Below are 25,081 nucleotides of genomic sequence, written 5' to 3'. Positions count from 1 at the left end.
GATGGCCTGCACTTGTCGACTCTGGGATTCCAGATACTGGCTAAGGCTCTTGCTACCCCTATAGTGCCTTTTTTAGGCAAGGTTCAAATTCTAAATTCACCACAAGCAATCAAACTCTGAGGGTAATGCTACTCAATGCTAGAAGTCTAAACCTCAAAATGGACTCACTCGAGGCACTCCTTAAAATGGAGAACATTGACATCTGTGCAGTGACAGAGACCTGGTTCAAGGCTACAGAGAGCACCCGTGCATTACCAGGCTATAATTCATACCACACCTTTCGGCCACCTAACCTGGACCGAAACACTAAAGGCAGAGGCGTGTCCATATTCATTAAGGATATTCACACCTCCAGGCTAGTTGCTCAACATAATGCATCCGAAATTATTCAAGTGCAACTAACACTGGGCAAGACTGCAATCCAGGTTGTAGCTTGTTACAGATCCCCCACCATGCTCCAGGATTCCCACTCTTCCTTTCTTAAGATACTGGAAAATATTAAGGTACAACCCAATACCTTAATTATGGGCGATTTCAACTACCCCACAATCAACTGGGAAAACTACTCATGTACCAACTCATTCACTCAACGTTTTCTGGAATTCATGAATTCCAATGCCTTGGATCAGCTTGTCCACAACCCCACCAGGGGCAGCAATATCCTGGACCTGGTCATTACCAATATGGGTAACCGGTGTTCCACGCCAGAGGTCAACTCCTCGCTGGTCAGATCCGACCACAAGCTAATCACCATAGACATACATATCCCACCCCCACCCCCATTAAGGAAACCACCATCAAAAACTACTCCAAAGCCAACTTCAGACAGAAGTGGCAAACTTCACAACACCCATGTAGACCTAAGCAGTCTGTCTCTGTCTTTGCGTTTTTTCAGAAGATCGGTAATTGGATAGCTTACTGAAGCCATTTCGGAAAACGGAGAACGAGAGCGAAATAATTTAGCTACAAAAATAGCCCGAAGACGAATGATTTGGGCGTTAAACAAGGCGCAAAACCGACAGCAAGGGACGTCGTGCTCTGGGCCAAAACAGGTGATGCATTAAGAATGAAAATCTCTGTGAGGTATTTGCTTTTCAAGAAAACGAATAGAATAAGAAAAACTCACTTTAATAAAAACAAAGCTTTCGGGAATAACCCTTCGTCAGTGTTGAATAAATGCATTTGAGTTTAAGTACATATATATATATATATATATATATATATATATATATATATATATACACACAATAAAACAGAACCACCTGACACAGCCATCCTATAAAAACAAATTGATTAATTAATTAATGTATTTCCATTAGAAGTGTATATTTCCACTAAAAATTATTTTTAAATAGTATTATATATATATATATATATATATATATATATATATATATATATTTATAGACATATTAAATACCATCACATTCCTAAAGAAAATAGATTTATCTTTTATAAGCATATGGAATATATATTTTTTTAAAACAAGAAACACCATACGCATTAAAATACATCTGTTTAAAGATTAATGGTACTGTTTCTGTCTAAATTCTAACATTGGTTTAACGGTAACCATACTATTTAGGCCTGGTTTTTTTATCAGCATCCAACCTTATAATCCATTTGTATTCAGAAATATCCAACTTGTTAATAATATCACCCAACCTTAAACTTCTACTTATTACTTCCAAAACTTTGAATTTGAAATTGTGTGTTACACCTTTCTCAATTTTATGTTGTGTTAATGCATTAGAGAGAATGCTTCTTCTCATCTCTGACTTGTGCTCAATAATACGATCTTTTAATGTCCTACATTTGCCTACATAAAATCCCGGACATTGTGTGCATGTAGCTAAGTAGACAACCATTGCAGTTCTACATGGTGCCTGACATTTTATATCATACCTTACTTTATTTATGGGTTGTTCAAAGAACTTCTGGGTACAAATATCAGCACAACAGCTGCAAGCATGACATGGTGATGTGCCCACATTATGTATTAATGTTATTTGCTTTCCACAGGCAAGACAATTGTTAAGTTTTTCTTACATCGGTTAGAGCAAGAAAAAAGAATCCCCAACGGGGTACTTAGCTTTAGAAGACTTCAGGTTTGAAACTCGAAAAACGAAAATTTCAGGTAGTGGCCGACCAGCACTTGCAAACTGCTTCTGCTTCGGGATCCTTCTCGGCAAGAAAGACTGATGTAATGGCGTCGGCTGCATGTTTTATACCCCTGACAACCAGACATCATGGAAGAGGCAACAGCATCCGACGCAGAAATCCCAAGACTCTGGTATTCAGGCCGACTGAGGGCTACCTACAGGTAGATAACCCAAGTGTGATGACTGCAGCAGTGAAACACGAAGAACATCACAGCATCCATGGGACCAGACAACATCCCAGGCTGCATACTGCATGAACTACAGAACGAACTGGCACCCCACCTAAGTACCATGTTCAATCATAGCCTCACCTCAGGCTATGTACCTACTGAATGGCGCACAGCAACAGTTATCCCATTCCACAAAGGGGGTGCCACCACGGACCCCAGAAACTACCCCCCCATTAGCCTGATGAGCCTGGTATGCAAGACCATGGAACGTATCATTTTGGAGCTTATAAACAAAGACATAGGTAACCTCCAAACCCTGGACCCCACTCAGTTTGGGTTTGTAAAATGTAGATCATGTCTACTAAACCTGATTGACTTCTTTGAAGCATTCACTAGCGCCGTATATGAGGGCAAGGTAGTGCACACAGCCTATCTTGATTTTGCCAAGGCTTTTGATATGATCCCCTACTCTGGAATTATAGATAAACTCACTAAACTGGGCATAAATCCATATGTCACAAGATGGGTGGCCAACTGGCTCAATGACAGAACCCACACAGTAAAAGTAGCTGACTCCAAGTCCGACTTCAGACCAGTGATGAGTGGAGTACCACAGGGTTCGGTCCTGGGTCCTCTCCTGTTTGGCATCTACTTCTCTGAAGTTCAGGCCAGCACAGAAGGTCTCTGTCTAACAAAGTTCGCAGATGAGCGCAAACTGGGAGCCAGAATAGAATCACCTAATGATGTAGACATTCTACAAAAGGGCCTCACAGAGACAGATGCTTGGTGTCAAAGTCATGGCCCCAAGCTCAATGCCAAGAAGTGCATTGTCATCCCCTTTGGGAAAAACTCAGTACCCATGAACTACCACATAGGCGGTAGCTCACTAAACACTGAAAGTGTGATTAGAGACCTTGGGACACAAGTGGACAGTAGTCTCTCCTTTGATAACCATATCACCACAGTAGTCAGGAAATCCTTCTACATGGCACACCTCATCACTAAAGGATTCTCCTCTAGAAAAAAGGAGGTCATTGTTCCTCTCTACTCATCCCTCATCAGACCCATTATAGAGTGCAATGTCCCGTTTGGCATGCATCTCACAAGACACCTACAACAACTGGAAAGGTCACAGAAACACCTCACTAAGAGGATTACCAGTCTCAAACAAATGCCATACGCAGACTGTCTCAAAAAACTCCAGCTCTACTCCGTCACATATTGCCTACTCAGATGCGATCTCTGCCTAACATACAAAGCTATGTCAAACCCAGAGCTGTTGGACGTGCTACACTTAAAGAAATCCAAATCTCTCTGAACTACATGCTCCAGGGAACTAAACCTTGTCATCACAATAAGCAGAACATGCTGGAGGGAGAGATTCCTGTCCCAGAGACTTCCCATACTCTGGAACAAACTATCCATTCATGTCAAGCAAAGCTCCTCATTGGCCATCATTAAGAAAAATCTTGAGGACTGGATGGGAAATAGAAAATTTACCCCAGGGATCACTTCTGTGGCACTGCTTGACAGGGGCACAGGAAAATTATTTTCTTGGGTGGCGAAAGCCAAGGAAACTTTTTGGCTAGGCTTATATAGGTCCCAGGGCCAATAGCCTAGTACCTACCTATGAACGTGACTGGCCCATCAAAGCAGTTCTTTCTTCAAAAATCTGAGCACAGGAATTGAAAAAGCTGGGGGGGTGAAGATACTGTTCCCAAAGAGATATGCGGTACAACTGAATCTTCCTTATGTTGATTTTGACTAATGGAATTATGAGGAAAGATGAGGCCAAGTGAGAATTCTAAGAAATTCTCTTGCAGTTAGTCAAGAAAGACTGAGAAAGTGATGATGGTAAGAAAATATTTTTTTTCTGGAGGAGGAAAACCTGTCATCAGACAGGTGTCCAGAAGACTTCCTTGGAAAACTATCTTATGAGAAGGAATAGTATATTTGTGCAAGTAAATGTACCATAACAGTAGATGTCTGAATGATCACTGTTGCAGTAGCCAAGGCTTTATGAGTTATATTTTAACAAAGATATAACAGCCAGACAGCTTCTAAAGCTTCAGGGCACCTTCCACATGCTCCTTTACCAAGTCACTGTAATCTGGTGATATGTGCCAGGTAGTTCAGCTGTCACAGGGCAAATGTCATATGGGGATGGACAGTGAAGCTCTGACAACCGGGCCAGCTTTTTTTTTTGGTGGCTGCCGCAATGACCATGGGATCTAAAGGAATCCCTTTAGGCCAGTATTGTCTGTCAGTAGGGTTGCTCAAACTTTTGTTTACATGTTCGGAGATTGGATCTACAGAGTCCAGTTCCTTCCATGCCCTGCAGGAGACAAGGTCTATAAGCTCATTTGGGGGGGGGGGGGGGAATAACCGAAGACGTAGATGGTCCTGACCCATAGGCTTCCAAGAACACAGATTCCTCCTGGGAAGATGTTTGGGAAGACCAACCACCTTTCTGGTGAAGGATCTTTAGGATATCTCCAAATGAGATGTCCTCAGGTGGACATCTGGGGGACCCTTCCCCTTCATTAAAACTGGCGTCTTCCATGAGAGATTCCAGCAGGGAATCTAAGTGCCTCCTTTTGCATGACCTCTTCAGTGGGGCATTCTGGCGAGGTATCAGAAGAAGTGGGGAGCTCCTAGGTAGGAACTGACTGGAAGCTCATACTGGCTGGCTGTACCTGAGGTGTGGGGTGAGCAGACTCAAGACACAGGATCCAAAGGGGGGAAAAATGATGGATCTGACACTGAAAGCGTCAAGACTACTCTTGGGTGAAAGAAAACAGTCTCAACCACTTCAAAGACAGAAGGACCAGGAGAAGCCAAAGACAATCTGATTGGAGCTGAAGCTCTTGGAGCAGACAATCCCGGGCCCCCTCTGACCATCAGCTCTGAAAGAGGAGTCAGAGTCGAGCTGTCCAGCACCAAAATCCCAAGGGGGAAGCGATGGCTCTGAAAGCTTCGGAGTCGAAGTCAACCTCTCAGATCCAATGGCAAGGCTTCTGCTCCAAGAATCATCATGCTCCGAGGTGGTAGGAGCAGATAAGTTCAGGGAAGTTGCCAGGGTGAAAGCCAAATGAATCACCTGATCTGATGACTCGACTTTTAGGGATCTCAGATCCAAGGGCTCCAAAACAGATTGCAGAAAGAGCAACAGCAGGCTTAAAGTATGGTTTAAGCCTCGCTGATCAATGGGAGAAGGAACTGGCAAGACCCCCCCCCCCAATCTGGATCTGTGTTCTGAAGAACTTTCTCATCATCCTATCCACCTCAGCTTCATACAGACTTCGGGATGACGTAACGGAGAAGACGTAGGGGGTGGCCTACAAGACTTTTTGGGTGTCTCCTGAAGAAAGGGAGATCTCAATCTGGGTGACACTGGTTCAGGAGAAAACTTCAGACTACAGAGCCAAGGGGATAGAGACAAAATGAATATCGGACCCAAAGGCTTACGATCCAAGGTCTTGGCAACCTTCATGGGTGGCTCCAATGGAACAGCAGTCTTTGGCGACTGAACAGGTGAGCGTTTATGGTGCTCCCTGGGCTCTTTAGATTTGTGCGAGGGGGGTTCAGCCCCTGATGTAGAGGTACCTGAAGAAGGAGCAGATGCTGATAATAAACCCTTAAGAATGAGTTTTTGTCTGTCACTAATGGCCCTCGAACAGGGAGTGTCCAAATGTGATGGGCCTAAGCAATAAACACACTCCCTGTGGGCATCAGAGTAAGGAATCTTATGCCCACAGAAAGTGCATTTCTTAAAATCAGTCGGCTTCTCAGTCATACTGGAAGAAAAAAGGCGCACAACAATAACAAGCAGAACAACAGTAACTAAAGTTTTGTAGAAAAAAATAGTATTACTTTTACTTTTTTTTTTTTTGGAATATAGGGGGAGAAAGGGTAACAAAGTTCACCCCAGGGATCACTCCAGTTGCCCTACTGGATAGGGGCACTGTGAACTAACATCGGGTGGCATGGTGCCTGGGAAATTTTTTGGGGCTAGGCTTGTAAAGGCTCCAGGACCATTAAACAAGTACACACCTATGAACCTATGACCCTAAAGAAAGGAGAAAGAAATACCAACAATGGTAATAAGGGAACACCTCCAAGTGAGGTAAAGATATTAGGAAAAAAACTACCAACTATGGTATGAAAAGATTACCAAGAAAAACTTCGGTACAAAAGAATAAGGGAGATACTATAAAATAGAAAAAGTTTAACGAAGAAGAAAAACACTTAAAGGAACTGTGATCAAACACTGACTAAACCCCTGGAGCTCGAGAGATTACAATCATGTCTGAAGCTGAAGAGTGGAAAATGAGATCTATGGTATTGCAGTTATCAGGGGCATTATGGGTGAGGGAGAAGCTCGAGAGTTGGATCCTAGAATCTATAGAAGGTGGCCGAGTTTAATCCGAGAGTCAGATCCAAACACATTCGTTGAGGAACAAATGAAAATGACATCAGAGCTTCTGTCTGTAACAGCCAAAATTATTTCCTTACTAGTGTGATTAAAACATAAATCTTGACAGTCTCTTACATGAGACCTTTATATTAGATTCAAAATGGTAAAGGCAATGAATAAAATGGTGATCAGTTTTTTTACATGTTTTGTAGTGCCGTGATTATGCTCCAATATCAGTTAAAAGACACCCTGGTTCAGTGTTACACTAGCGCAGTACATGATCTTCAGTGAATTGCTAAGCTGTTAAGATCACATCTGGCACTATAAACGGACAGTTCCAGCCAGTAAACAGCAGTATAACATGAAATAGCTTTGTTTCTGTATACAACATAACAAGCTGTCAGTATTTAGAAAGTACAGTTTTGTACCTACCATAAATGTAGATGTTCGAGTGTATACATTGCTGCAGTCATTACACTTGGGTTATACTGCCGTCAGGCGGTCCCTCAGTTGGCCAGAGTTCCAAAGTCTTGGTCCAGCGTCGGTTGCTGTCGCTTCTTCCCTGACGTCAGTGCGCCAGGGGTATATAAGATGCAGCTGACACCATTTTCTTCAGTTTTTCTTGCCCCAGATGTCAGGTGCCCCCAAAAAGGTAGGCAATGTAAATTGCTAATAAAACATACATAAGAAAAACAATCAAAAACTTTTAGTTACCAGCAAATACTCCCCATAGGTAGCAAAGGGTAGAAGGCCTAGGTAAGTACCAGCAAGGAAGAGGGGAAGGAGGGAGGGTAACCTAGACTGCAGCAGTGTATACACTCGAACATCTACATTTATGGTAGGTACAAAACTGTACTATGCTCATTGTGTTACACTGCTGCAGTCATTACACTTGGGTAGAATCCCAAAGCTGAGGTAGGGTGGCTGGTTCTATAAGGCATTAGGGGTGGCTATAAGGCCCTGCAGCACTGCAGTGGCAAAGCCAGCTCTGGATTTAGTGTAAAGAGGCAGATGGTAATGCTTGGTGAAGGTATGTACAGAACTCCAAGTTGCTGCTTCCAAAATGTCCTTGGTGGTAGGTACTCCTCTGAGGTAGGCAGTTGAAGTGGCTGTTGCCCTGGTGGAATGAGACCTAATGCTGTTAGGTACAGTTTTCCCATAATGTGTATAGCAGAAATGTATACAGTGCCCTATCCATTTTGAAATGTTCTGTTTTGAAATGGCGTTTCCCTGTGCTCCTGCAGCATATGCTACAAACAATTGCTCAGTTTTCCTGAAAGCTTTCGTTTTGTCCAAGTAGAAGCGTAAAGTACAGTTTTGTACCTACCATAAATGTAGATGTTCGAGTGTTCACACTGCTGCAGTCATTACACTTGGGTTATTTGCCGTCAGGCGGTCCCGCAGTCGGCCCGAGTTCCAAAGTCTTGGTCCGGCGTCAGTTGCTGTCGCTTCTTCCCTGATGTCAGTGCGACAGGGGTATAAAAGAGGCAGCCGACGCCATTTTCTTCAGTTTTTCTTGCCCCAGATGTCAGGTGCCCCCAAATAGGAAGGCAATACATAATCCTAAGTAAATTACATAAGTAGAAAACAATAGCTACAGCTGTAAACATATAGAAATACATCTTAAAGATTGTATAAACAGGGAGCTATAGATAAAACCCAGGTAAAAAGAGGGCAAGGTGGGAGGGTAACCTGGACTGCAGCAGTGTGAACATTCAAACATCTACATTTATGGTAGGTACAAAACTGTACTATGTTCATCATGTTACACTGCTGCAGTCATCACACTTGGGTTGAATCCCAAAGCTAAGGCTGGGCGGTTGGTACTAAACAGGGTTTGGAGAAGCTAGTAGGCCCTGCAAAACTGCAGTGGCAAAGCCAGCTCTGGTTTTTGAGTATAGAGGTAAGTGGTAGTGCTTGGTGAAGGTGTGCACTGAACTCCAAGTTGCAGCTTCCAAAATATCCTTGGTTGGTACCCCTCTGAGGAAGGCTGCTGATGTTGCTGTAGCCCTGGTGGAATGAGGCCTAATGTTACCAGGTACAGGTTTCCCATGGTGTGTGTGTAGCAGAAACGGATACAATGTCCTATCCATTTTGAAATGGTCTGTTTTGATATAGGCTTTCCTTGAGATCCTGCAGCATAGGATACAAAGAGCTGATTAGATTTTCTGAAAACCTTTGCTTTATCCAAGTAGAAACGTAATTGCCTGTGAATGTCCAAAGAGTGTAGGAGCCTTTCCCCTTTATTCTGGGGGGTTTGGATTAAAGGTGGGTAAATGAATGGTTTGGTTTAGAGCCACACTGGATACTACCTTTGGCATAAAGGAAGGGTTAGTTCGTAAAGAGACTGTCTTGATGAAAAATGATGAAAGGCCCCACTGCCATTAGGGCCTGTAGCTCTGAGACTCTTCGTGCTGAAGTTATTGCTAGCAGCAGGGCAGTTTTCCATGATAAAAATTGTAAATCAGCTGAAAAAGCTGGCTCGAAGGGCGGTAGTGTAAGTTTTTCCAAAACAAAATTGAGGTCCCAAGTTGGTGTTGGCAGGGGTCTTATGTTCTTAGCCCCTCTGAGGTACTGTCCTAATAATGGATGCAAAAAAATAGGAGGATCTGTGTTGTAATGAGCTGAAATAGCTGAAGCGTGGATCTTTATAGATGAAAAGGAAAGGCCTTTGTGCAACATCTCAGATAAATATTGCAGAATCTGAGGAATATTTGGGACAAGAGGATTTTGGCCGTTAGCCTTGTTCCAGGCGCAGAATGTTTTCCATTTGTCTGAGTAGGTTTTCCTGGTGCTGGGTCTCCTGGCCTCCAGAATGACATCCATAACAGCTGTAGAGAGAAGTGTTGACTGGTTGTTTAGATAATCTGCCATGCAGCCAGATTTAAAGTCTTGAGCTGGCTGTGTGGAATCTGATTGTTTTGCTGAGTCAGCAGGTGAGGAATATGAGGTAAAATCCATGGTGGGCCTTGAGTCATGTTCCTTAATATTGGATACCAGTGTTGGCGTGGCCAGTCTTGGAGCAATGAGTATCATTTGTGGCCTCTCTAATCTGGCTTTTAGCAGCACCTTTGCCAGAAGAGGCAGTGGAGGAAAGGCATACACTGTTAGTGTTTTCCAACTGAATGAGAGGGCGTCCACTTTCCAAGCTAGAGTGTGGTATGTCCTTGTGCAAAACTTTCGCAGTTGGTATGTACCACATCACTGTGGTGTTGTCCGTCTTTATTAGAAGTTGTCCTGGATGTAGGAGGTCCTTGAAAGCTGTTAGGGCATTTTGTACAGCTAGCATCTCTTTTTGATTGATGTGGAGATGCATTTGATCTGCAGACCATTTGCCCTGAATACACTGTCCTGCCATGTGTGCACCCCAGGCGTAATCCGATGCATCTGTTGTCATTGTTTGCCTGGCTGTGGGCAAGATGAAAGGCTGACCCTTGTTGAGGTGACATGCCTGAGCCCACCATAGAAACTCCTGTTGAAGGCAGGGAATTAGTGGTATTATTGTTTCCAAGCTGTGGCTGTGTTGAGTCCATACGCTTTTCAGGTACCATTGTAATTTCCTCATATGCAGTTTGGCATATGGTATTGGTAGTATGCAAGATGCCATGAATCCCAAGGCCTGCAGAACTTTTCTTGCAGGGAGTTGGGTCTTTGTTGCCATCATTTTGAAGTATTGAGTCAGTTGTCCTTGCTTGTCTGGCGTGAGATAAGCCATTTGGGCCGTTGTATTTAAGCTGGCACCCAGGAATATTATGTCTTGTGAGGGCACTAGTTTTGACTTCTTTTCGTTTACTGTGTACCCTAGGCAACTTAGTAGTTTTTTTACAAACGCCAGATGTTTTAAAAGAATGTCCTTGCTGTCTGCTTGAAGAAGGCAGTCGTCCAGGTATGGATATATTTGGATTCCTCTTTGTCTGCAGTATGCAATTATTGGTGCCAGGCATTTTGTAAAGACCCTGGGCGCAGTAGATAAGCCAAAGGGCAGTGCAGAGAATTGGTAATGAGTTGTACCTGCTATAAACTGGAGGTATCTTCTGCAATTTTGTCTGATAGGGACATGCAGGTATGCCTCCTTGAGGTCCAACGTTACTAGCCAAGCCTTCTTGCCCAGCATGGGAAGAAGTTGCTGTAGAGTGAGCATCTTGAATTTGGGTACTTCCAGGTATGTGTTTAGAATTGAAAGGTCCAGAATGGGTCTCCAGGCTTTGTCCTTTCGGGGAACCAGAAAGAGTCTTGAGTAAAATCCTTGTCCTTGCTCCTGTGTAGGAACCTGTTGAATGACTCTCATGTCCATGAGTGCTGTAATTTGTCTTTGAGCCTCTGCCCGTTGATTTGATGGCAGGTTTGGCATTTCTTTTATCCTTGGTAAAGTGTGAAAGTGGAACCTGTATCCTTGAGTTACAATATTTAGGACCCATTTGTCTTTTGTGATGATGTGCCAATTGTCTGCAAAAAGTGCAAGTTTTCCTCCCAAGGGAGCTCCCAAGAGTGATTTGCTTGGCAGTCTGAGGGGTAAGTCATTGTGATTGTCTTCTGATAGTTTGAGACCTGTCTTCTCCTCCTTTCTGGGTTGTAGCACCCCATTGTTGTGGCTTGTATGAGCCTTGTGGCTGACCTCTGCCCCTTGAGCATCTGTATTTGCCCCTCAGAGGTCTGTCAGAAGTTGGAAAGGACCAGTTTTTGGTTGGCCAATCTCTGCTGAAATGAGGGGGTTGGACCTGTAAAAAATCCTTGACCGTCTGCATAGATTTTGCCTTATCCTCCATTTTCTTTAAAACCTCTTCTGCTTTCACACCAAATAAAACATCCTGCTGTAAGGGTGCATCCAATAACTTTGCTTTAACATGTTCAGGTAAAGTTTGTTCTTTTAACCAAGCATGCCTACGAATGACAGACCCTGTTACAGCTGCTCTGCAAGAAGCTTCCAATGAATCAAATCCACATTGCAAAGTATGTTTTCCCACTTGTTCTGCTGCATGCAACAAATCTTGCATTTCCTTGTAATCAGGCTGCTCTGTATGAGTGTTCATTTTTTGTTTTAATTGAGACATCAAATATTGTTGATATTTCAGCATGTGAAACTTGCAATTTAAGGCCCTCATAGCTAGAGTAGCTGAGGTATATACTTTCTTTCCCCATCTGTCTAGTGCTCTAGAATCCCTTTCAGACGGTACAGGATTTTTAGCAATAGAGGCCTTAACCCCTTTGGGACCCTGGGAAATGGTTTCTGGGTCAGCAACAAGGCTTTTATATAGGAATTTATGTGAGTCAGGGACTCTGTAGTATCTGTCTTGTTTGGCTGGTGCAGGAGGTAATGAATCTGGGTTAAGGCTAGATTCTGAATAAATATCATCCATAATGTCTAACACAGGTGGAACAGCAAGGGGTTTGTGCTAGGGTAGTAAGAGGAACTCTCGGAGCCTTTTCTTAGAATCAAGAGTAATCCTGGCCTTCCCAGTGGAAATGTTCCCTCATGGTATGTAAAGTTTCCCCAAAAGAGTAGTCTTCTGGGGGAGATGCTGAAGGAATAGACTCTTCAGCATCAGAGTCTTCATAAGGGGGAAAAAAGTACTCCTGTTCCTCAGTAAAATCTGAGTTAATGGAAACCTGGTCAGAGGAAGCACAGTCCTCCTCCTGTCTAGGACTTTTTATCAGGTTGGGGATGGGAACCCCTGATTAGGGTAATTAAGTCTCATCTTAAGCATCTGTTTCTTAGGCATGGGGCCTTGCACTGGAGACTGCTGTACAGGCTTCCTTACTTTTAATGGAGTTTTCAGTTTTGCAAAGGATTTAATAGTAAGTATAGTCGGTCTGAAGACACCTTCAGCAACTGATGGGCTTTCAACTGCACCGGAATCCCCATCAGCCATGGAGTCGAAAGGGCCTAAAGATAAAGGCTCTGGAGGCCCTGCAATCTCCGCTTGGGAGTCGGATGCAGGCTGGGGTTCTAAATCAGCGGTCGTCAGGGGCTGCGTAGGCGCCTCACTGAAAACCGGAGAACCGGCGACTGGCCTAGCAGAGGCTTCGGTGTCTGGTTTGGGTCTCGGCTGCCTATCCTTATCCTTGCGCTTTTTATGCATCCCGGTCGTCGATTGCTCCGACGGCATGGTATGATTAAATTTTCTACCAAAATAATGTCGGGCGAAATCAAACCGACATTTAATAGTTCGCTTGTTAAACCTAGCACAAAACCGACAACCTGTGACGTCGTGGTCTGGGCCTAGACAAGGGATACAATAAGAATGAAAATCCTTATGAGGTATTTGCTTCCCACAAGAAATGCAATTATTAACTTTTTCTGACATCGGACTGAGGCAAGAAAAGGTTCCCCAATGGGGTACTTAGCTTTATTGAAGACTTTGGTCTGAAATTCGATTTGAAAATCTCAGGAGTTGGCCGACCAGCACTTGCGAACTGCTTCTGCTTCGGGCACCGCGCGGCAAGAAAGACTGGAGAAAATGGCGTCGGCTGCCACTTTTATACCCGTCGCACTGACGTCAGGGAAGAAGCGACAGCAACCGACGCCGGACCAAGACTTTGCAACTCGGGCCGACTGCGGGACCGCCTGACGGCAGATAACCCAAGTGTGATGACTGCAGCAGTGTAACACGATGAACATCTGCCTGTGTATGTCCAAGGAATGCAGAAGTCTCTCCCCTTTATTCTGTGGATTTGGATAAAAAGTTGGCAAGTGAATAGTTTGGTTTAGAGCCAGACTTGATACCACCTTTGGCATAAAAGTAGGGTTTGTTCTTAAAGACACCCTGTCTTGGTGGAAAATGATGAAAGGTTCCACTGCCATTACTGCCTGTAATTCTGAAACTCTTCTTGCTGAGGTTATTGCCAGGAGCAGAGCAGTTTTCCAAGAGACATATTTTAATTCTGCTGAGTTAGCTGGCTTAAAAGGAAGTAAAGTTAATTTTTCCAAGACAAAGTTAAGGTCCCAAGTTGGAGTTGGTGCTCTACGGGGCAGTCTTATGTTTTTAGCCCCTCTGAGGTACTGTTTTAGCAAAGGATTAGAAAAAATTGGTGGGTCTGTGTTGTAATGAGCAGAGATGGCAGAGGCGTGGATCTTAATGGATGAAAAGGAGAGGCCTTTGTCCAGCATCTCAGTTAAGTATTGTAGTATCTGAGGAATATTTGGGACAAGAGGGTCAAGACTGTGAGCCTGGTTCCAGGCACAGAATCTCTTCCATTTATCCGAATAGGCTTTCCTGGTGCTAGGCCTTCTGGCCTCCAGAATGACATCCATAACAGCTTTGGAGAGAGGCATTGCTTGCTTGACTAAGGAATCTGCCATGCAGCCAGGTTTAAAGTGTTGAGCTGGCTGTGAATTATCTGATTGCTTTGCTGAGTCAGAAGATGTGTGATTTGAGGCAAAATCCAAGGTGGACCTTGTGCTAAGTTCTTTAAGATTGGGTACCAGTGCTGGCGTGGCCAGTCTGGGGCAATCAGGATCATCTTTGGCTTTTCTTGTCTGGCTTTTAGCAGTACCTTTGAAAGGAGAGGTAGTGGTGGGAAAGCATATACTTGTTGGTTTTTCCAGCTGAATGAGAGGGCATCCACTTTCCATGCTTGTGGGTGGTAAGTCCTTGTGCAGAATTTCTGTAGCTGGCAATTCATTGGGGATGCAAACAGATCTATGTCTGGGCTCCACCATTTTTGTGTTATCATTCTGAATATTTGTGGATGTAATTTCCATGATGTTTCTGCTTAAGTCGTCTGCCAGTGTGTTTTTCTCTCCTGGCAGGAATTGTGCTTTCAGATGAACTTGATAGGTTAGAGCTGTGTTCCACAAGATCATGGCTTGTCTGCAGAGGGGATATGAATGAGTGCACCCTTGCTTGTTTATGTATCACATAACTCTGGTGTTGTCTGTCTTTAATAGTAGTTGTCCTGGATGCAGAAGGTCCTTGAAAGCTATAAGGGCATTTTGTACAGCTAGCATCTCTTTTTGATTGATGTGAAGATGCCTTTGTTCTGCGGGCCACTTACCCTGAATACATTTTCCTGCCATGTGTGCTCCCCAGGCGTAATCCGAAGCATCTGTTGTCAGTGTTTGCCTGGCTGTGGGTTGAGTGAAAGGCTGTCCCTTGTGGAGGTGACAGGCTTGAGCCCACCATCGAAACTCCTGTTGAAGGCAAGGAATAAGTGGTATTATTGTTTCCAAACTGTGACAGTGTTGAGAACAGACACTCTTTAGGTACCATTGTAGTTTCCACATATGCAGTCTGGCATATGGAATTAGTAGTATGCAAGATGCCATGTAACCCACTGCCTGCAGAATTTTTCTTGCAGGGAGTTGGGTTTTTGTTGCCATCAACTGGAAATATTGAGTCAGTTGTCCTTGCTTGTCTGGCGTGAGATAAGCCATCTGGGCCGTTGTATTTAAGCTGGCACCTAGGAATATTATCTCTTGTGAGGGCAATAATTTTGACTTATTTTCGTTTACTGTGTACCCTAGGCAAATTAGCAATGTTTTTACAAATGCCAGATGCTTTAGAAGAATGTCTTTGCTCTCTGCTTGAATAAGGCAGTCATCCAAGTATGGGTAAATTTTAATTCCTTTTTGTCTGCAAAATGCAATTACTGGTGCCAGGCATTTTGTAAAGACCCTGGGCGCAGTAGATAAGCCAAAGGGCAGTGCAGAGAATTGGTAATGCATTGAACCAGCTAAGAATCTGAGGTATCTTCTGCAATTTTGTCTGATAGGGACATGCAGGTATGCCTCCTTGAGGTCCAAAGTTATGAGCCAAGCTTTCTTGCCCAGCATGGGAAGAAGCTGCTGTAGTGTCAACATTTTGATTTAGAGAAGAAAGATCCAAAATGGGCCTCCAGGCTTTGCCCTTTCTGGGAACCAGAAAGAGTCTTGAGTAAAATCCTTGTCCTTGCTCCTGTGTTGGTACCTTTTGAATAGCTCTCATGTCCATAAGTGCTGTAATTTGTCTTTGAGCCTCTGCCCATTGATTTGGTGGCAGATTTGGCATTCCTTTTAACCTTGGCAGAGTGTGAAAGTGGAACCTGTCACCTTGAGATACAATATTGAGAACCCATTTGTCTTTGGTGATCATATGCCAATTGTGACAGAAAAGTGCCAGTTTTCCCCCCAAGGGGGCTGCCAAGAGAGAAGTGCTTGGCAGCTGTAGTGGGAAGTCATTGGGGCTGTTTTTTATAAGGTTTAGGCCTGTCTTCCCCTTCTTTCTGGGTTGGAGCACCTCATTGTCGAGGCCTGTAAGAACCTTGTGGTTGACCTCTGCCTCTTGGGCGTCTGTATCTGCCCCTTTGAGGTCTGTCTGAAACTGGAAAGGACCAATTCTTTGTTGGCCAATTTCTGCTAAATCGAGGAGGCTGAACCAGTAAGAAATCCTTCACCGTTTGCGTAGATTTTGCCTTATCCTCCATTTTCTTTAATACCTCTTCTGCCTTAACTCCAAATAAAACATCCTGCTGCAAAGGTGCATCCAATAATTTTGATTTAACATGATCTGGTAAAGTCTGCTCTTTTAACCATGCAGGTCTTCTAATGACATACCCTGTAACTGCTGCTCTACAGGAGGCCTCTAATGAATCAAAACCACATTGCAAAGTATGTTTTCCCACTTCTTCAGCTGCATGCAATAAATCCTGCATTTCCTTATAGTTATGAAGATCTGAATTTGGAAGCATTTTTTGTTTCAACTGAGACATCAAATATTGCTGATATTTAAGCATGTGAAACTGGCAATTTAAGGCCCTCATTGCTAAAGTTGCAGATGTACATACTTTCTTCCCCCATCCGTCTAATGCTCTGGAATCTCTGTCAGAGGGAACTGGATTTTTTGCTGTAGAGGCCTTTACCCCTTTGGGACCCTGGGAAATAATTTCAGGGTCAGCAACAGGGTTTTTATAAAGAAATTTGTGAGAGTCAGAGACTCTGTATTATCTGTCTGGCTTAACTGGAGCAGGAGGCAAAGAATCAGGATTTAAACTGGATTCAGAATACACATCATCCACAATATCTAACACTGGCGGAATAGCAAGAGGTCTGTGTTGAGGTAATAAAAGAAAATCTCTGAGCCTTTTCTTGGATTCTGAATAATCCTGGCCCTCCCAGTGGAAATGCTCCCTCATGGTATGTAAGGTTTCCCCAAAGGAATAGTCCTCTGGTGGAGAGGCTGAAGGAATTGATTCCTCAGCATCAGAATCCTCATAAGGGGGTAAAGAGTATCCTTGGTATGAGGATGAATCTGAAGAGATGGACATCTGGTGGAGAGGCTGAAGGAATTGATTCCTCAGCATCAGAATCCTCATAAGGTGGTAAAGAGTATCCTTGGTCTGAGGATGAATCTGAAGAGATGGACACTTGGTTGGATGAGTCATAGTCTGCATCCTGTGTAGGCCTTTTATCAGGAGGAGGGTGGGAGCCCCTGATCAGAGTAATTAAGTTTTTGGCCATTTTGAGCATCTGTTTCTTAGGCATGGAGGCCTGTCCTGGTGGATTTTGAAGTTGTTTCTTTGTTTTTAAAGGGGTTTTAGACTTAGCAGAAGATTTAATGGTTAACTGAGTAGGTCTGAAAACACCCTCTGAAGCTGCGGGTTGTTCAGCTACTCCGGATCCCTCGGAAGGGTTAGTCTCGGTAGGCCGTAAATCTGGGGTATCTGAAGGCCCAACCATCTCCACGTGGGAGTCAGAGGCGGCCTGTTGTTCCAAAGAAGCGGTCGTCAGGGGCTGCGAAGGCGTCTCGCTGAAAATTGGAGAACCGGCGACTGGCCTAGAAGAGGCTTCGTCGTCAGTTTTGGGCCTCGGATGCTTGTCCTTGTCTTTGCGCTTTTTGTGTATCCCGGTCACCGGTAGTTCCGACGGCATGGTGTAATTGAATTTTCTGCCAAAATAATGTCGGGCAAAATCAAACCGACGTTTAATAGTGTGCTTGTTAAACCTAGCACAAAACAGACAACCTGTGACGTCGTGGTCTGGGCCTAGGCATGGGATACAATAAGAATGGAAATCCTTATGAGGTATTTGCTTCCCACAAGAAATACAATTATTAACTTTTACTGACATCGGTCTGAGGCAAGAAAAAGTTTCTCCAATGGGGTACTTAGCTTTGTAGAAGACTTCGGTTCTGGATTCGGAAAGAAAATCTCAGGAGTCGGCCGACCGGCACTTGCGAACTGCTTTTGCTTCGGGCACCGCGCGGCAAGAAAGACTGAAGAAAATGGCATCGGCTGCATCTTATATACCCCTGGCACACTGACGTCAGGGAAGAAGCGACAGCAACCGACGCCAGACCAAGACTTTGGAACTCTGGCCAACTGAGGGACCGCCTGACGGCAGGATAACCCAAGTGTAATGACTGCAGCAGTGTAACACGATGAACATCCAACTGTTTCCCGTAGACAAGAAAAACACAATGTCTCCTGTTTGTTTGACAGTGCTTTACAAGTGCTTTACCAGCTTTCAAAACCAGCACAATGCTTTTTTTTCTCTGTAACTAGTAGTACATGAAGCAGATAAATTGCCATGCATTACAAAGAATTTTATGATCGGACCTCATATTAGAGTTCTCAACATGGATGCCAAGATTCACCTCTCGAGCTTCTCTCTTGAGGTGAATTTCTTGACATTCATGTCAAAAACAGGAAATAAGCAGGTTACAATCAGATACTCAGTCATAATCCTCTATGTTCTGTGCACTTTTGTACATTTCAGTATGGCTGTTTTTTTTTTTTTTTTGTGAGAGTAATACAGGGTTTATCATAGCCACACTGATATCTATGGACAATCATAATTTGTGTTTTGGAATATTATGTATCTTCCACTGTTTAATTTCAAACATTTTGACTGCAGTCAAATCTAAAAGACAAACATCAGGATAAATGATTATGTCTTACAAGAATTAGGCTTTAAATAACAAGTACTAGAGATAATTCAAGATAGACCAGTCCAATCTTGGGCACATTATTCTCAAATGGGGTGGAAATGATGATTTCAAGCTTGTAGTGGGCAGCCATACGAGAACAGTCACCAACATTGCAGTTCATCATCAACATACACAGTGAGTTGAGTCACTCAAAATTGAGGATTCTAGGCTTAATGAGTACTAATTCTGACAAGTGGGACAGTACCACATAAAACCTATCAGGAAGGGAGGTGTCATGAAAGATCAGTGGACTGCATCACAACTGCCATTATAGGAGCAAAAACTTTTGAGTGAAACTAACATCTTAAAGAAGGTGACAAACACTAGTACTCAAAGCACCATGAATATGAAGTAAAATCAATGTTGCTAATCACCTTTCTGATGTAAGAAAGGAGCTTAAACTCTGCTAAGCACTTTTTTGCATTGCTAAATCCTACACGCGTGTGTTAGAGCACAAACAGCAGTCAGCACAAAACAGTACCGGAAGCATTTTCACAAATTTAAAAGTTGTAAAACACTTTGTGCTGACTAATAGCATTTCATGCTGCTGGTCCATCACAGGGACACTTAATTTTTACTCTCTGGGTGGCGATGCTAAGTGTGTTAACAGCTTTCAAAGCTGTAACACACGAGTTACAATGTTTTCTTCTCTGTAAGTTGCAATTCATTGAGGTGGCTAAATGGTGTGTGTGCAAAAAAAAAAAAAAAAAATATTTAGTGATTATAGCTATTTGTTAGTGTGATCTCGAAGTTGATTCAACAAAGCTGTTAAGGTGAATTTCTTGAATCAGTTTCTCAAACACATTAACAAACTGGTTACGATAATCTTCTATGTGGTTCTCAAATACGATGGTGTCAAAGGTGACAGAAAACCACAGATAATGCTGTAAATATAATGAAGTACAGAAGATGAGAAATACAGGTAAGTATATCAATTAACAGAATGAAACAAATACAAGAAAATATGCAAATTAAAATATAAGGAAACAAATACTGTAATCAGATAAGTCCAGGGCAGATGAAAAGATGACCAGTTCCATCCAGAAGGCAAATAAAATATTTTATGGATACATAAGAATTAGTGGAGGAACAGCAAAGCTAAATAAAAAATGACAAGGAATGTGAATTTGTGAAAGAACAGAGGAAGAGATTTAACAAAAACCAGACAGTAAATGTGTCTCCAGGATAATATGGCTAATCCCCGTTCTTCCAAGCAGAAAAGAGTACTGAGAGAACTTGGAAAAAATAAGCTACAAAAGGAGTGGGGCTTGACTTAATTCACAGAAGAATCTTAGAATCTCGACAGGACAGCTGCTAATATCTTTGTCTTTTTAACAAATCATGGGAATAGCTCCTCTGGAATGAAAAGGCAAGCACATAAATGTTATTTATGTACATTTCATTTAATTTTATCTGGTAGAGGTATATCCAGCCAAAAATATAGGTAATCATGCATTACTGGCAGCATTTAAGTAAATAATCTGTCGAAATGTCATAATGAGTCAAAAGTCAGAGCTTAATAACAATGTTGTTTACATCTTCAGTCTTCAGCTGCACCTCCTTATCAGTGGCTTAGTTTATACTAATGCAAAGTTAAATTAACTTAGTCACTTTTTTAGCTTGAAATAGGTCATAGTTTTCAATCTTCTTCAGAAGCCAGCAAACATGGGAATAAATTCTGTTTTGAAAATATGAAGGAACCTCCATTATAACACTTAACTAAAAGGACTGACAAACTGTGTTGCTGAAGAAGGTAGAAAGTATTTTAAGTTTTTAGAGCTGGTGTGGATGGTGGGCATAAATGCATCTGGATGGACTCCACAGAGTGCATGTATTACAATGGGTTCATTTTTAATTGACAGTTATGCATACCTCATACTGGAAGGGAGATCCAATCCTTGGTAATCTGTTAGGCAAAGGCTACAAAGTACCAACAATGAAAAAAGAGATGGTGCCCCATGATACTTCGCCAGGTCTGAGAATTGTTGTTGCAGAACTAGACTTATGTTCATCTGGTGTACAATCAATTCAACTTTGTATTAGTATAAACTAAGCTGCAGCCAGTGAATAGGATTAAAGTCCTGAACTGTTAATGAGCTGCCTCCTGTATTCAAAAGTACACAGTCTGATTCTTTCACCTTCACTTGTCTACTGTGCAACTCTGAGCAACTCATTTAACCAGACGGTGTTCCCAGGTCTCCCCTGTAAAGGGTCTTTTGCATCCAGTGGGCTTACCTAGTTAACACAGACCCTATATTTTACTTGAAAATACATGGGAATGCAATCCTATTTCTACAAAACATGCTACCACACAGAATGACAAAGTCTTAAACTGATTTCCCACGACCTACACTGTTGCTTAAAACAGTCATCAGAACCAACCTTATTACATGATTAACAAATGTATAAATAAATGAACTCAATCCATGGCACTGCTAAAGCTATGAAGACCAGTTATTATAAGCTGAATTTTGGAAAATACAGTTTATAGCCAACAAGGAAGTATTAAGGGCATTCTGGTACAAGTCTAAAAAAAATATGCAAACCTACTATCACGACTGATATCCAAGACTCATCATTTACAAGAAACAGTGACCAAAGAAAGTATTTAGTGGTACAAATTACATCTTGGAATATTCACAGATCTTCACTGCAACATTCTGGAGGTAATGCATACAAGTTCTGATATCCCATTATCCATGGCATCTAATAAGTAATTCTAAGGACCAGGGCTAAGGATACCTGATCCACTTTATGACAGGGGTCAAGCAGTACTTGCTTAAGGGCTTTGTGGGCCAGAAGCTGAAACTTAAGATGGCTTTCACCCTGACCTCAAGTAGTATGCACTATAACAATCTTAATGGAAACTTGTTTAATTTTGACTCACAATTCTTATTTTGCTTTGTCATTTTAGACATTTTTCTACTACCTTCATCCAGCAGACTACTTTTCCCTTTACCTCCGCCTTTGCATAACTGAAGTTTTCAGCAATTCCCTGCTCCCTCCTTCCTTATGCTTTTTGTTCACTCCCTCCTTGTACAAACGGCCTTCATGCTTTCTACTTCCTTGTATGCAGTCTTGTCAGCATCCTCTGTCCACGGACTGCAGCACCAGGTTAATATTAACTTAACTGCCTAACTAACCTTAATTAACAAGTAATACCTCAGGTTACAAAACGCACACACTTAGGTCTGTACATGAACCCAGTTCTGTCATTTTAGTCTCACACAGAACCTATGGTCCATAAAGCCCTGCCATAGCCTGTGCCAGTGGCATATAGGGACAAAGCCATGGCTCACTGGCAGGGAGAATGGGTATCCCTATCCTGGGAAGGGGAGGAAATGTGGTTTTCACTCAGTTCATGTCACCCTTATAGTGACAGAACCTTGACTGGAGAACAGAGACTTGAAATGATGCTGGGAGTTGGTCAGGGAAAACATAGGCATGAAAGTCCAAGCTGGTGATGACAGCTCTTATCAACATATATGGAGAAGCATACATTTGCTGACAGAGGGGCACAAGTGGTCCTTTCAGTGAAACAAGTGCTCATGTCACAACTGAGGGAAGGGCTATCCCAAAAATAAAAATACTGTCATAACACAAAGCATCTTTATCATTGCCTGAATGATGCTCCCCAAGGCAGTGAAATGTTTGATTGAGAGATGTGTAATGGAAGGAGATACTGACAGCACAACTAGCTGGAATTTTGTAAATAATTATATGTCATTGGTGAATATCAAATGATTTATACAAGATGCTTGTGTTACAAATGTATTAGAACTGTATGTCATGTGTATATCAAACTGCTTGTAGAGATGTGTGTCTTGAAAAGGCATTTGTAAAACTGTTGTGTTCAAATGGATCCACAGTGTACCCTACTGGATGAGAACAGAAATGTACATGTACTATTGTAACTGTTTAAATGTATATATTTAACAGTGGAAACAGGAATACAGGAGGTTAACCTCAGTCCAGCAAACTTCATAAAAATAACTGAAATTAAATGACTTTATGGCTAGGCCATAAAAGTTGATATCTTTCAGTTTTCAATGCAAAAAGTGCAATGTCTGTACTACAAAACGTTCTGTATTGTCTTTAGGGTAAGCTAACTGCTAGTATTGAAAGCATGAAGGAATGATCGCCAGAAATCTGAGGAGAAGCCCTTGTCTGTATATTTTTACAGGTAGATGCTAAACACTGTCAGCTTCATCAATGGTTGTTTTGCCTGGAATCTAGGGTCAGCTGACAAGAAGTGATGTCATTCTGCAAGCTATCCCAGCAGTAATATTTGAGACATTATTTTGAGAAATCTCTTAGTGAGACAGATCATTCTGCATTCTGTCTTGGACCTGACAACAACTGGAAGATCCACTTACGACATCTGCCTTGATCTATTAGTAAGTTTTTAGGTTATAGTATAATTCTCTTAGATACCGTCAGGAATATAGTGAAGCTTAGTTTAGAAATTTTTCTTTATTTGAGACTGTCCTGTAATGTTGTTTTAAATATTTCCTGAGGTTTTGAACTCTGATGTCACTGTGAATATATATTTAGTATTGTCTTAGTCTTTTATTATTTATTATTAAATATATTTAAACCTTTCATTGTGACTGATCTGTGTAGAGACATTTACATTTTGCGAGTACTTGCATATTTATTTGGTGACACTGTGTGGGTCATTCCTAATAGCCTTGCTCTTGGTCAAACTACCATTTGTGTTAATATTAATATTACACAGTAAGATTGGAACCCTTTGTTAAGGGCCTTAAAGTAGCTGATAAGGAGTTGACTGGTGGCAGTGGTAACTACCTTATAGTCTGGTGCAGAAGGGGGCATAGATAGTAAACCTGTGCTAGCCTCTCCCAGGTGTGTGTGTGTGTGTGTGTGTGTGTGTGTGTGTGTGTGTGTGTGCGTGTGTGTAAATCAAACCTCAAAGAATGTGTGTGTCAGCTACTTGGGCAGGGACACAAAGCAGTGGTTGGACAGAGAGGGCGCCGGAGGTCTTGGCTTGGTCACTCAGCTGTGATCTCAACTCTGTAGCTGTGCCAGTGGGGAGTCTTACTGGGGATCTGGAGGAAAAGGGAGAAACCAGCCCTGGACTGACTGTGGTCTCTGTGTGCTCTTAAGAGAAATTGCACTTGATGCAGAGAGCTGCATCTGGAAATACTGTGTAAGTACTTGTTATCTTCCCAGTGAACATCTCCCACTATTGCCAGTGGTGAGGATTGAGGCTCCTTGATTACTGATCCAGTGGTGGATCATCACAAGGTTGTGCACACAGGAGCAGAAATCACATATAAAAGAAAAGTAAAGACTTGCAGCAATTAAAACTCTGTTATACAATAATTAATCTTTTATTTTTTGTGGCAACAGTAGCCTCTGTAAAAAACTTACTCTTGCATAAGATAAGAGTATAAAATATAAAATATATTCAGAAATTTGTTCAACTTCAGACAATAGCCATACCTACTAAAATCAATACATCTTCAGGGAGACACTCAGCATTAGACTGGATTCTTACAAACAAACCAGACAAACTGACAAAAGTAGGCCGTCTATCAGATAGCATGTGTCCACATACCAACATATAGTATTAGAACTCACCATGACCTAGATAAACATATTATTTATAATCAAATACAAATTACCAGTAACTGCAACAAAGATATTTTCAATGAACCACTAAAACAATATAACTGAAATGTACAATGCCAGTTATAGTGTTGCAGAACACTTTAATAACATATTCTTACAGACCTTAAATAATCTAGCACCAGTACATAATAAAAGAGTAAAGTCCAACCCCGCACTTCAGCTGACAAAAGAAACAAAATAAACCATGATAAAAAGGGATAAAGCCTGAAAAAAATGGTATAAAAATAGAACTCAAAATGCATGCCAGCAATTTAGATATCTTAGAAAATTTGCAAAACTCCATGTCAAACAGGATAAGCAAAGATACTATGCTAATCTATAAGACAAAACAACCCAAAACTTTTTTGGTCACCGCTGAATAAACTACTCCACTCTGGCAAGACTACCAGTCCTCCAAAAACAGACAATACAACAGACTCTATCCCCACACAGTTTAATTTCTACTTTATACAATCAATATTTTCTCTCTTGGACACTAATGCATCTGTCCCCTCTCTCTACCCCTGTCCAATCAAAACCACTCACAGCTCTTCAATTTTAGTCCAGTACCTATCTCATGCATAAGGAAGTTGTTCCTTAAAGTAGAAATGACTTCCATAGCTGTAAAACTACCATCTGACTACCTAAAAATGGCTGCAGAAATCATAGCCTTCCCTGTGTCCATAATAAATAATAGGTTCACACCAGAAAGATATGTCCCATCGCTGTGAAAAAAATGATACAACATACCACAGCATAATGGTGGCACATCTGCAGTGTTTAATGACTACAGAC

General features: G+C 42.2%; 1 protein-coding gene across 4 annotated transcripts in view; it reads right to left on the bottom strand.

Moving 5' to 3' along the window:
* NFIA (nuclear factor I A) overlaps window positions 1-25,081 on the bottom strand; it is a 1,748,145-nt gene that overhangs the window by 142,001 nt on the left and 1,581,063 nt on the right. The gene's annotated exons all lie outside the window — the stretch shown is intronic.

Source organism: Protopterus annectens, chromosome 10.part0 (genome assembly GCF_019279795.1).
Source record: "Protopterus annectens isolate FY-2018-M chromosome 10.part0, PAN1.0, whole genome shotgun sequence".
NCBI lineage: Eukaryota > Metazoa > Chordata > Ceratodontiformes > Protopteridae > Protopterus > Protopterus annectens.
The sequence above is the reverse complement of the archived record's forward strand: the minus strand, read 5'-3'. Positions and strand labels throughout refer to the sequence as shown.